Source organism: Chinchilla lanigera, unplaced genomic scaffold (assembly GCF_000276665.1).
Source record: "Chinchilla lanigera isolate Chin_1 unplaced genomic scaffold, ChiLan1.0 scaffold00019, whole genome shotgun sequence".
NCBI classification, from domain to species: Eukaryota; Metazoa; Chordata; class Mammalia; order Rodentia; family Chinchillidae; genus Chinchilla; species Chinchilla lanigera.
Genome location: NW_004955420.1, coordinates 27,424,872 through 27,436,279, shown reverse-complemented (window position 1 = coordinate 27,436,279; position 11,408 = coordinate 27,424,872). Strand labels below are relative to the sequence as shown.

Here is an 11,408-nt window from a genome sequence, read left to right as displayed (position 1 = left end):
GCACTTTCAAAGCAGACACGGCAATTGCTCTATCTGTACCCCAAGATCTATATCCTTCTTGGAAGAACATGTGCACTTTTTTTATTCTTTTCCCTTATAGAAACACAAACTGCGTGAATTTTGGAGCCATTTGGCCAGCAGTTAAGGGTCTTTGGAAGACAAAGCTTTTGGCAACATACTGTCCCTTGTTCAAACCTTGGCTTTGCCATTTACTGGGTTTCTCTGACCCCTACTGTGGTCATATTTCTCTCCTGTACTAGTTGGGGATCAGAACATGCATTCTGAGGGTTGCTGGGGAAAGCTGGGTGTCTCATAGGCTTGAAGGAAGCTGTGTGGGGCTGTTTTCTCCTGAGTCAAAGTCATCAGCCAGGACGTCCCAGGTCTCAGTGCTCTGCTATCCCACAGTCATTCCCTTTGCCCATCCTTGAATAGGGGTGCTGACGACCTGGGTGGCTATATTTTGGGGGCCCTTCTTGCCTTCCCGGAGGGGAGGGCTGGAAAGACAGAACTGTTTCACCGCCAGAGGTTTTTGCTAATCGTACAGCTGGGTTTTCAGTGGAGTGATTCATGGACATGCATTTACAGCTGAAGTTGTAGATCTGTTTTTAGAAATTATTAGCAGGCATTAAACAAAAACAGGCTTTATTAATAATTCACCAGTAAAAGATCTGGTGCGATATCCCGCAATGGCCGGAATGAGTGTTCCATTTGTTTGGGGCTTTTTTTCTTCTCCTTCTTCTTCCTTCAACCTTACAGAGACCTAGACCCTCTGTAGCCTGGAAGAGGTAAGAGGGCATATTTCTCAGCTGAACAGATTTCATTTCTAGGGCCCCCCAAAACGCAGGACAAATTCTTGGTACCAACATGGAGAGAGAAAGTGGAAGCCCTGGAGGCGAAACTAAAGCAGGTGCTGATGCTGCTGATAAAATGTCAAGAGTCTGCGCTCCGGGCTTCAGCTTGGCTTTGGCTGTCTCAGGCCCTGCGGGTTCCCCGCCCCTCTCTTGGGCCACCCTGGAGGTCTCTGCAGCCTAACAAAACCTGAAATCCCCAGGACATGGAACAGGAGACCAAGGACAGAGCAGCTGACCTCCTCCGCCCAGCACCCTGTTCGTGGGCTCTGCCTGTCCAGAGCCTCCATCCTCCAGCACTGCCGGCTCCCTCCTCCATTCATCACTCTACAAGCAGACATTTCTCAGACCTCAAAATTCACTGCTCGTCTTCAGACCTGAGCCCCAGAGAAGGTCACTGGCTCCTGGAGGGGAGCTGGGTCCTGACTCATGCTCAGCTGTGACGGGCTAGAGACCTCCAAGCTCCCTGGGGGTCACTTGCAGTGTAGAAAGGGGGTGGGAGGAGGAGAAAACAGCTTGCAAACAAGCGTATGGTAAAACGAACACACGCAAACAAAATCCATGAAAACCGTTTCAAATTCCTTCAAACAAGCTCCTGGGGTTCACAGTTTGGTGCAAGCCCTCTCTCCCCACAAACGTGCCAATGTCGGTGCGGACTGGGGCGAGTTACTTCTCTCTGCCTTCCTTGCCTGCAGAAGGAAGTAAGACTCACCCCACAGCGGTGCAGTGAGGATGAAAGAACATCACCCAGGCAGAGGGCTCAGGACTGTGCTGAGGACCCAGCAAAAGCCCCATCAACAGCTCTCCCACCCTCTTGTCTTTGGAGACACTCAGGAGCCGATTTCTGCTCTGACCTCAGGCTGGATCATGACAAGTTTCACGATAAAACAACCCGGTAGGCAGCACTTCGGTGGGGAGCTACTCCCACCCCAAGGCATGAGCAGGGTTTCCGGTCTCTCGTTTCCCTGCATGGCACGCTGGCCTGGAGACAGCATCTTCGTGGACACATCTTCGTGGACACCAGCTTCTTCCTGCTCCCCTGTGACCTGGGCAGCTGAAGAGGACCCTGAGTCCTCATCTCCACCCACCTCCCAGGCAGCGCTCTTGAAGTCCAACCAAAGGTTGGACCCCACATTCCATGTGAGATCGCTAACTCAGTCTGACTGGTTGCACTCAGATGTGGAGGAGGCTGTGCACCCCCTCTGTACACACGACGATTGCCAGCCTCTTCAAGGTCACCTTGCCCCTGCTGTTCTTCTCCTCCCTCTTCGGCCCTTGGCTCCCATTAATCTCCAAGTCCACGTTGTAGACACCCCAGAAAGTGACTGAGGGCTCCCCAAGGAGGAAATGTCCCACTTGTACAGGCAGAGACCAGCCCACTACTTAGCAATTATACTTGAAGATTCAAGGATTTCAAAGGTGAATCACAACGTAATCTAGTTTTCTTTTTGAGGCAGCTGAAGGAAGGACAAGGACCTCTGACCTTGGGTTTTAAGATTTCTACACGTTCTTAACCGCTCAGTGTTGCTCTGAGCTTACGACCATGAGCTGAAGCCTGGTCCTTTCTGTACAACTGTTAACATACAAGGTGACTACAGGTATTTGAGTGGGTCCAAGCTGTACCGCAAGGAGCTCCTTCAAGGAGTAAACCCTTTCCAACAGAAGAGAATATAAGGATCATGACCATCCTCTTGCTCTCCTGGAAGTCACAACAAAAGGCGTTTGTCCCCTGATGGAGGCTGCGGTGGGACACACTTCCTCTGAACACTGTGTCAGACACCCACCCTGTGTCTGTCCCTGGTATGGTTTGGGTCTCCAGGGTCCCCTAAGGCCCACGTATTAAAAGCTCGTCCCCAGGGTGGTGTCATTTGTAGGAAGTAGAACCTCCAAGAGGCGGGGTCTCACAGAGGCCTTTAGGTAACTGTGGGCGCCCTTGAAGGGAGTAGCAGGACCAGCCCCCTCATCGTGATCTTCGGTTTTCTGGCCATTCAGTCCCACCATGACATGCTGCCACACCTCAGGACCAAAGCCACAGGGCCAGCCCATCATGGACTGAACCTCTGAAACCAAGAGCCACAATAAACGATTTTTCTTTATAAGCTGACCATCTCAGGTATTTCATCATAGTGACACAATCCCTTACCACAGCCAGTAGGGTCGGTGTTAGCCAGTCTCACATGGGAAAACTGAGTCACATGTGACTTTGGATTCTGTGTGACCTCCAGACCTAGGCATCGGAGGATTAAAGGAATGAGGGGTCGTGTGTTCCTGCTGCTCCTTCTAGAAGCAGAAGTCAATGTTCCCTCTATGACCCTGTCTTCCGGTAGCCTCATGGAAATTGTGCTGACCCTTCTTAGTGTTCGCCATCAGGTATTTGATTTTAAAAAGTCACCATCCCTTGGAGTACTGGGAATTCACAAAAGCATGAATTGATTAAATTTTGCCTAAGTGGCGATGTTATTAAAATAGACCAAGTATCTAGACACCATGGTGGGCATTCTTGCATAAACTTGACAACCAGCTTCCTGAGAACACTCAGTCTTGTGTTTGTTCACCAATGTATTTACCTAATTCCTACTCGTGGTTGGGCATGTAGGTGGCCACTGTTTGTTTTCTTTGAAACAATTCAGTAGTGGACATCTTTGTGCATATGGCTTGGTAAAGTAGTTCTGATTCCCTTACAAGGAATCCCCAGAGGTTGTTGTGTTAATGGGTTAAAGCATCTTGGTCGATGTTCAAACCCGCTTTCCAAAAATGTTTCACCATGTACATGGCCCCTGGATGGGATTTTCTGGGATAACCCATCATGCACATCTGTACCGATGCTGCAGACGGTGGGATGAGGGCAAGGGGACTCCCGCATCCTCACCAGCCTGAGGCTCCAGGAAACACGAGCTGGAGAGAGGGGAAGCAGCCGTGGTCCTTACGCAGCGGCCCAGAGCCACTCGCTGGGCTTGAGTCCACTCTGCGCTGTGTGGAACTCACAGGCAGGTGTTTATAGAGAGCCCTTCCTGGTCCTCATCTCAGCCCCGGAAGTTTATATTTGTAATCCCACGGAACAGTTATTGGAATCCTAGCGAGTTAATTCCAATCTACCACTTCCAGTGCAACCCATGGTGGGACTAGAGACACTAAGGCATATTTGTAGCTGCAGGGAGCCAAGGGGTCCTAAGTTCACCCATGATGATGGCCATCCGGAGCAAAGGCCTCGACCCACGGATGAACCTGGGTTTTATTCTTTCATGAAGAAGGAGCGGCTTGAGGATGCGTGACTGCGAGAATGGTGGGAAGTAGGTGAGTGCCGTGAGCTGGGCTGGGAAGGAGGCCTGAGATCACCTCTGCAATATGCAGAGAGGAGGGTATGCAGAAAGAGTAATCTGCATAACACGACTGAGATAGTATCTGATGTTTTGGGGTCGGTGCTTCAGCTCTGATGTGTAATCTTTCAGGCCCCAGGAAGTCACAGCCTCTATCCCGCGGCTTGACACCATCCCACCTCATCCCGCCTCACAGGTGAGAACAACGGAGGGTCCAGGGAAATACGCCTGCTGTCTTCAAAGACCACCGCCAGCACCTGGGCTGGACCAACATGCATTGATTGCCTAAAGCTAACTGAAGGGATTAAAGAAAGGGTCCCAGCCAGCTCTGCACACATCAATACATGGAAACAGGGCCAGGCTCAGCCAAGATGGAGACAATTGCTCCTCTTTCAAGGAGAGTCACCCAATGGTCCTCCACAAGTCTTGATGCTCTTCTCTTACCTAAATATTTCCTCAGACCACCAACAGCAAACCAGAGCGCTCTGTGAGAAGGATGGATCCCGACGGCAGGGGGACCTCACTCTCGAATCGTGGGGCGCACAGCTCAGACGCAGAGCCGTTCAGATCACCCCATGACTGCACAGCCTGGTGCTGCTGACCCGAGCAACAGCTACTGCTTTTCCGGCTACCCCTGGAGCCTGGCTCTCGCCAGCCAGCCGCCAGAGGAGCGCTCGGGTACTCCTTCCTAACTGGGTCACCCAGTAAAAACCCTTCCCATCCTCTATCAAGAGCTCAAGTCCTACCATTCCCAGGACACCCCATTCCCTGTGTGTGGGGACTCCCTCCCTGCAAGAGTCACAAGTCCAGCTCTAGGTGGCCCCGGAGGCCCTGGCTGGAGGACACTGCCACCCTTCTCTGCCCTCTGCTTCCTGCTGTCCCTGCTGCAGGCCACAGGCTCAGGGCTACCCTTGGTTTTCGTCTGCAGCTGAAATCAACCTCAGCCCTCTGACTCAGTTTGTAAGAAAAATATTTTTACGTTTTCTGCTTTAAATTGGATTTCTGGTTTCAGGCCCATAGTCTTTGGTGTTGGAAGAAACTTCTAGTCTTTCCTAGGGTTCTCTCCTTTCTGCTCCACCATGTTGGGCCATCGTCCTGGAGGCCGGTGGAGGCAGGGTGCCTTGCCTTGCTCACCACTGTGCACAGGTCCCCTGCCCTCTTGGCTGTGTCCACACAGACCCTGTAGGTGTCAGGCTGTCTGCTGCTGCCTCTGAGTGATTTCTGTGTTTGAGAATCTTCAGGAATGGAGTGGTGCTTATGATTCTGGGGGTGCAGTCATTACCTTCTGGGGCCTTGGGGCCTCCTGGGTGAACCAGAGAGAGTGGGAAGGAGATGCCTTGGTTATCTCTTCTGTTCTCCAGACACTCGTGCACCTGGAGATTCCCAGCACCAGTTTCTATTCAGTGTAACCACGTTACCACAAGCACTCCAGACGGCACACACTCATCAGCTCACCTCACCATGGCCAGTGTGGGGTCTCACTCCACTGTGATCAGAAACATGGCAGGTTTATGCTCCAGGGTTCTCAGCTGCTCCTCCAGCCCAGGTTATGCAGGAAAAGGCAGGTCAATGTCCCGAAAGGGAGCCCTTCACTGCACAGGTGCCCCATGGGGCAGGGGGACCATGAGGCAGCTGTGGAGGTCACCATGGAGGGCTTGGACACCATCACGGCTCTGCCAAAGGGGTTCCAGCCCCAGCTGCCCCCATTAGCAACTAATGAGCCTATGATAAGAAGCAAAAGAAAAGCCCAGGTTCTCTGGGTGGGAAAGGTCACTTTCTGGGACGTTTACAGTGTCCCCAAGCAGAGCTGATGGAGGACCAGTGGGCAGCGGCCACAGATGAAAGGTCACTGCGGCTGCAGGACAGGAAGGAAGGGGTGACGGGAGGAGGAGGGGATTCTGAGCTTGTCCCTCTTTTGCTTGACCCAGGAGCCTGGCTTTCCCTCTCCGTCCCTCGTCCAGGTGGCTGACACTCACCGAACAGGGTCTGCTAGTGTCCTGAGGCCATGAAAGTGGAGAGGGCGCCCTCAGAGCAGGTCAGAGGGAGTCAGTGGGGTCACGAGGCCCTGGTAGCCTCATTCCTGTGGGCACCCAGACAGGCTGATGCTCATGGAGACCAGCAGCACTGCCCTCAGGAGCCCTGGGCATCACCCCAGGTGGGACACAGCCAGTTCTGCTCCCAGAACCATCAGGGCTGGGTCCCCTTTCTGAATGTCTGGGGCAGGAAGATTTACTAGCTTTCCTCATGTATCTCCCAGAACTACACCCCAGATCTCAACCTTTGTTTTGAACAAATAGTAATGCAACAGGAACTTAAATAAAAGGAAAAGCCACAGCGTAGGCCAGTATATTAGTCTGTTTTCTGTTACTACAACACAATGCCTGAAGCTGGCCAACTTCTTTTTTTTTTTTTTCCTCCGGTGCCGGGAACCGAACTCACGACCTTGCGCTTGCCAGGCAGGCACTTTTTGCCGCTGAGCTAAATCCCCAGCCCCTGGCCAACTTTTTACAGAGGGAAGTTCTGGAGTTTCTGGGGCACAGCACCACTCGACACTCAGCTCTGTGCAGGCCTGTGGCAGGTGGCTTTGTGTGTCAGTACGTGTGAGAACAACAGGGAGCCACAGGAGCAGGAGATCAGCCAGCCGTGTTCTTTTAGGATAGTGCTCTTGTGAGAACCCAGGGACAACCCCAGGGCCCTGAGGACCTCCCCCAGCTCTTAACATCACCTCCAAGGTCCCACCAGCTCTTGGTGCCCCTACACTGGGACCAAGCTTTCCACACACCACCTGGGACACAGACCTCTTCCAAAATGAAGCCGCCAGTGACTTTCCAGTGACCAACATAGCGTGCATGCATGCCACCCAAGCCAGGCCACCACTCTGCATTGCGGGGTTCCACACTGCCTGTGGCCTTAGGCTGGGCTTCCCAGAAGTACAATCATGGGAGGAGGGTTCATGTGAGGGGTTCATTAGGACATTTTCCCAGGAATATTGACAGGGAATGAGGAATGGGACCTGCAAGGGGCTCCATTAGTACAGGCTGGACCTAGATAACCCTGCCGGGGGCCGCCATGCCTTGACTTCCAGAGTGTCACTGACGAAGGGCTGCCTCTGAACACTTCCTGCTCCTCATACATAAGGCAAAGGGGGTTCCTGAAGTGCCCCAAGGGTGGCCCTCCAAGAGAAACCAGCAGGCGCTGGCTGCTGGCACAGAAGAGCTCTCCACGGACAGCTGGGAGGGACACCACGACATCTGCTACTTCTGTGAGGCTCTGGATGAACAATGGCTGGAATCATTTGCAAGAGACTGACCTTGAAAGGAAGGAGCTCTAGGTCTGCATTTCCCTCCATCAACGGTAGGAAGGTGTGGGCAGGGCACAATAGTAACTACGGACTGGGTCCCCTCACCTGTCTGTAATTAGAAGGGGTGTCCACCCGAGAAGCCCTAGTGACTTCCTTCCCACTGATCTAGCAGCACGCACATCCTCAAAGCCCAGAACAAATGATACCGGCTGGAAATCTGAGCTAAAAGATGCAAAGGCAACTTCAGACTGAGGGAGATTAACCGTAAGACATCAGCCACGAGCAATGCCCTAAGCCTGTCCTCCACTACAAATGAAACCACATGCATAGGCAGCATCTTCAGCAGAGGAAGGAGTGTGACATGGGAGTCGCACCCCAGTTTCCAGCAGACGCCCAGCATCCTGGAGAGGCAGGGTGTGGCTCTCCCGTCACGCTCAGGGGTGAAGTTGTCCACTGCATTTATTTTGGTGCAGGGCCTGAGAAGGCTTTCTGCTGTCTTATGATCAAAGCATTTTGGATTTCCCTTCCGGAAATATAATGGCTTTCTTGGCCACCCACCAAATAGACAGGATTGGACACTCCTTGATCTTATGGGTTTTGTTTTTTGGTTCATCACTCAAGTCTGACTCATGTGTTCTGAAAGCCCAGATGCCCGGACCTAAGGCCATCGATAATGTTCTCTGTTTGTCCTTGAGCCTGACCCAGTAAGGAATGCAGCCTTCTTCCGTTCAAGTCTGCTTACTGAACGCCTGCCCTGTGCCTGGCACTGGGACACCACTCGGGGACATAACATTGACAAGAACCAGCTGCTCACCTTAGACAGTTCTGTGCTGCGGCAGCCCATAAAACACAAGCAGAACTCGGGGGCCACGTCACTGTGCTCCGGACGCCGTCCAGGGCGGGTCAGCGAGGCTGACTTGGAAGCGAGTCGGAGGTTTTATATCTCCGTGTACATCACAGAAAGGCTGGTGATGAGGCAGCATCTTAATGAGAACACGGGCCTCTGCAAGGCCATGAAACCAGGACCCGCGTGAAGCCCTTGAGGCCAGGGAGGAGGCGCGAATTTCACGGAGCTGAAAGAACAAGAAATAATCTTGAAAACCTTGTGTGTCTGAGATCCGAAGCAATTTGAGGAATGAACTGACAGATACACACCACAATGTTATTAATGGTTCTCTCCAGGGGATGGAATTTTGGTTGAGTTTAATTTGCTTTTTTTTCTTTCTTTTTTACTCTTTTCTTTCTTCTTAGTCCCTCCTTCCCTCTCTCCCTTTTATTAATCAAGCTTTTTGCGGTATAATTGACAGACAGTGGTTTTACACATTTCAGGTATATGGGGTGATGATTTGACATAGAATATGTTGTTTAATGACAATCAAATTAACATATCCCCCAACCTTCACCTCACCACTTCCCTCCTTCTTTCCTTCCTTGTTCTTTTTTCTCATGCTTTGTTAGTATTTGATGTATTCTTGCGGCGTGTCTTTACTTGTGAAATTAAGAGCTCCTCTCCTGAGCATGAGGTTAACTGAGGCTCTGAGGCTGATCAGACCCGGGGCTGGCGGTCGGGCAGGCCACGTGGGGAGGCCGGGGCTCCCTCTCTGCACCTCTCCGGTGCCCCCCAGAAACTGCCAGGGTTCACTTCAGCAGCGTCAGCTCAGGGGAGCTGGCATCCGCTTAGACAAGTCCAGCTTCAAAACGTCTATTTATCAGACTAGCCCAGGGATCAGATGCCATTCTTACACTTGGATTTAGGGCACTGCTTCAAAGGGTGAAATTAACTAGGAAACCAGGAAGTCACCCCGACCGCTCACTGACAGGACTTTGCTATTATCACTACGTCAAGAAACCTTCGCTGCAGGAAGCGTCCCAGGCCCAGAGAAAGCAGCTGGGCCCTCGTGTTTCACGGCCCCCTCCAGCATGGCGAGCAGCGCCCAAGCCATGGTGACAGTGGCACTGCCAGTTCTGGTAACAGAGACATCCACAAAGGAAATAGGCAGAGGAAATCATTTAAGTTTGCTTAAAAAAACAGAAACAAAACGCTGGCTGCTCCCAAGGATTGAGTCAAGCAGAGCGGCTGAGGGGGCGCGGGGTTTCCTTGCTGTTGCTGCTGGCTGCTTTACTGGAGGTTTGGGAGTCTGTGCTCTGGGCTAGTGCTTTTCAACAGAGGGGCGTGTGTGTGCGTGTGTGTGCGCATGTGCGTGTGTGAGTGTGAGATGCACTCCCGCGGTGGGAGGGCATGGGGATGTATTTCTCACTTAGTCTGCAGCTAGGAGAAACGAGAAACCCCTGCTCACCAGGGTCGAGGGTGTGTCACGTGGTCCTGAGGTGCTGGCGGGATGGTGCCAGGCATCCTAGTGGGGTTCTCCTAGGCGTCTGGGTGGAGAGAGGGTATTTGGAGTGGGTGACCTCTGAGGCTCCTCCTAACTTTGGGAATCTCAATTCTAGGACTCAACAGGACATGCATCCCGCTGGTCACGGGGATGTGTCTGTTCAAGCCTGTAAACGTAGGTTATACAGTTTATACAATTAATTGATCAGAATCACAGTCGCATCGTAAGCCCTGCCGTGACTTCTCTCCCAAGAGTGTTCAGGCCACCACAGGTGATATTAACCTGTCTTTCCAGGACTCAGTCCCATTCGGCCTCTCTTACCATTTGTGGGTTTCTTTGTTGGAGGACGTGAAGCCCAGCATGGGCAGGACAGACCACGGCGACGTCACCCGTGTGAGCTAGGGGTACACACAGCCTGCGGGAACAGGTGCGGCCCAGCTGCCTCCAGGGCTAGGAGGGGAGCGTTGCTCTCCCCTCCACCCTTGGTCACCGGGCCTCCCCACAGCCTGTCCACACCACACCCTGCCTGCTCCCCACAAACTGGAACCCTGGTCGCTCCACTTCTTTCCTCTCCACCGTGGGCAGGGCCACCACCTCCTGCCTGGGGGGCCAAAGCTGCCGCCTGGTCTCCCGCGTCTTCTCCAGCCCCTGGCTGTCCTGTAAGCACTGGGGAGCCCTTGAGGTGTTTCTCAAGGCGCGTCAAACCACGCCACCTCCCTGCTGACCCCAGCACACAGAAGCCGCGTCTCAGACTGAGGCTGGAACTGGCGAACGCCTCAAGCCTCCTCCATCCAAATCAGAGCTCGCCCTGCTTGGACGGGCCCAGCTCTGAATTAATAGAACTGTTCCCACTCTATCTTACTTTCCTCTCTTCGGCGTTTCTCTGTCTTGTTTCCCCCACCCCGCTTCCTCTTTCTCCTTATTCCTCCCTCCCCTTCATTCATTCATTTGTCTCTTCATTCACTGATACTGCCGAGCTGTTTTCTCCTCCATGCTGGATGCGCCCCTTGCTTCCCTGTCTGGAGACCTGGACTAAAATGAGACGCAGTGGGATGAGGACCCTGAATCCCTCGCGTATGGCTTTGAGGTCCCAGCCGCCACAGCAAACAGGTTCCTGGGGCTGCCGTCAGGTGCTGGGTCTCAAGAGGAAGTCGGTCCACCTCAAAGTCAGTGCCCACCTGGAGGAACAAGGCTGTGGGGCAACAAAGCCCAGCCATCAAAGGGGCACTGGGCAGTGAGAGTCAAGTGGGGGTTCGGCCCAGTGACATCTTAAAGGACAAGGCACTGTCTCTCCTCTGTGGCTCCATTTTACATAGAATGCAGCAGAGAAAGTTCTGGAACCGACAGTGCTACCGTGTCATAGATTACAACGCTGTGCCCTGAGAATGAGCAGAGATCCACCCCAGGCTCCACTCGGAGGAAGGCAGTGAGCACCCTGGAACCAGGTTCTGGGACCCCGGGGTCCAGCCCCACCCCACGGTGATGGCCCCACCGGAAGTCAGGTGACCTGAGCGAGAACCCCCGTGTCGATGGTCTTCAGGTGCAAGGGAGGCACCCGCTGCCTTCCACACCTCCCTCCTCTCTGGCTCCTGTCTTACGTGTGCTGTCT

The 11,408-nt window shown here is 53.1% G+C and overlaps 1 long non-coding RNA gene across 1 annotated transcript; it reads right to left on the bottom strand.

Annotated features, from left to right (window-relative positions):
• Window positions 1-644: 644 nt before the first annotated feature.
• LOC102013615 lies at window positions 645-11,095 on the bottom strand. Its single transcript, XR_260762.1, has 3 exons — window positions 10,978-11,095; window positions 8,281-8,539; window positions 645-776 (listed from the first exon to the last, which is right to left on the bottom strand). It is a non-coding gene; the product is annotated as an uncharacterized LOC102013615 (long non-coding RNA).
• Window positions 11,096-11,408: the final 313 nt, after the last annotated feature.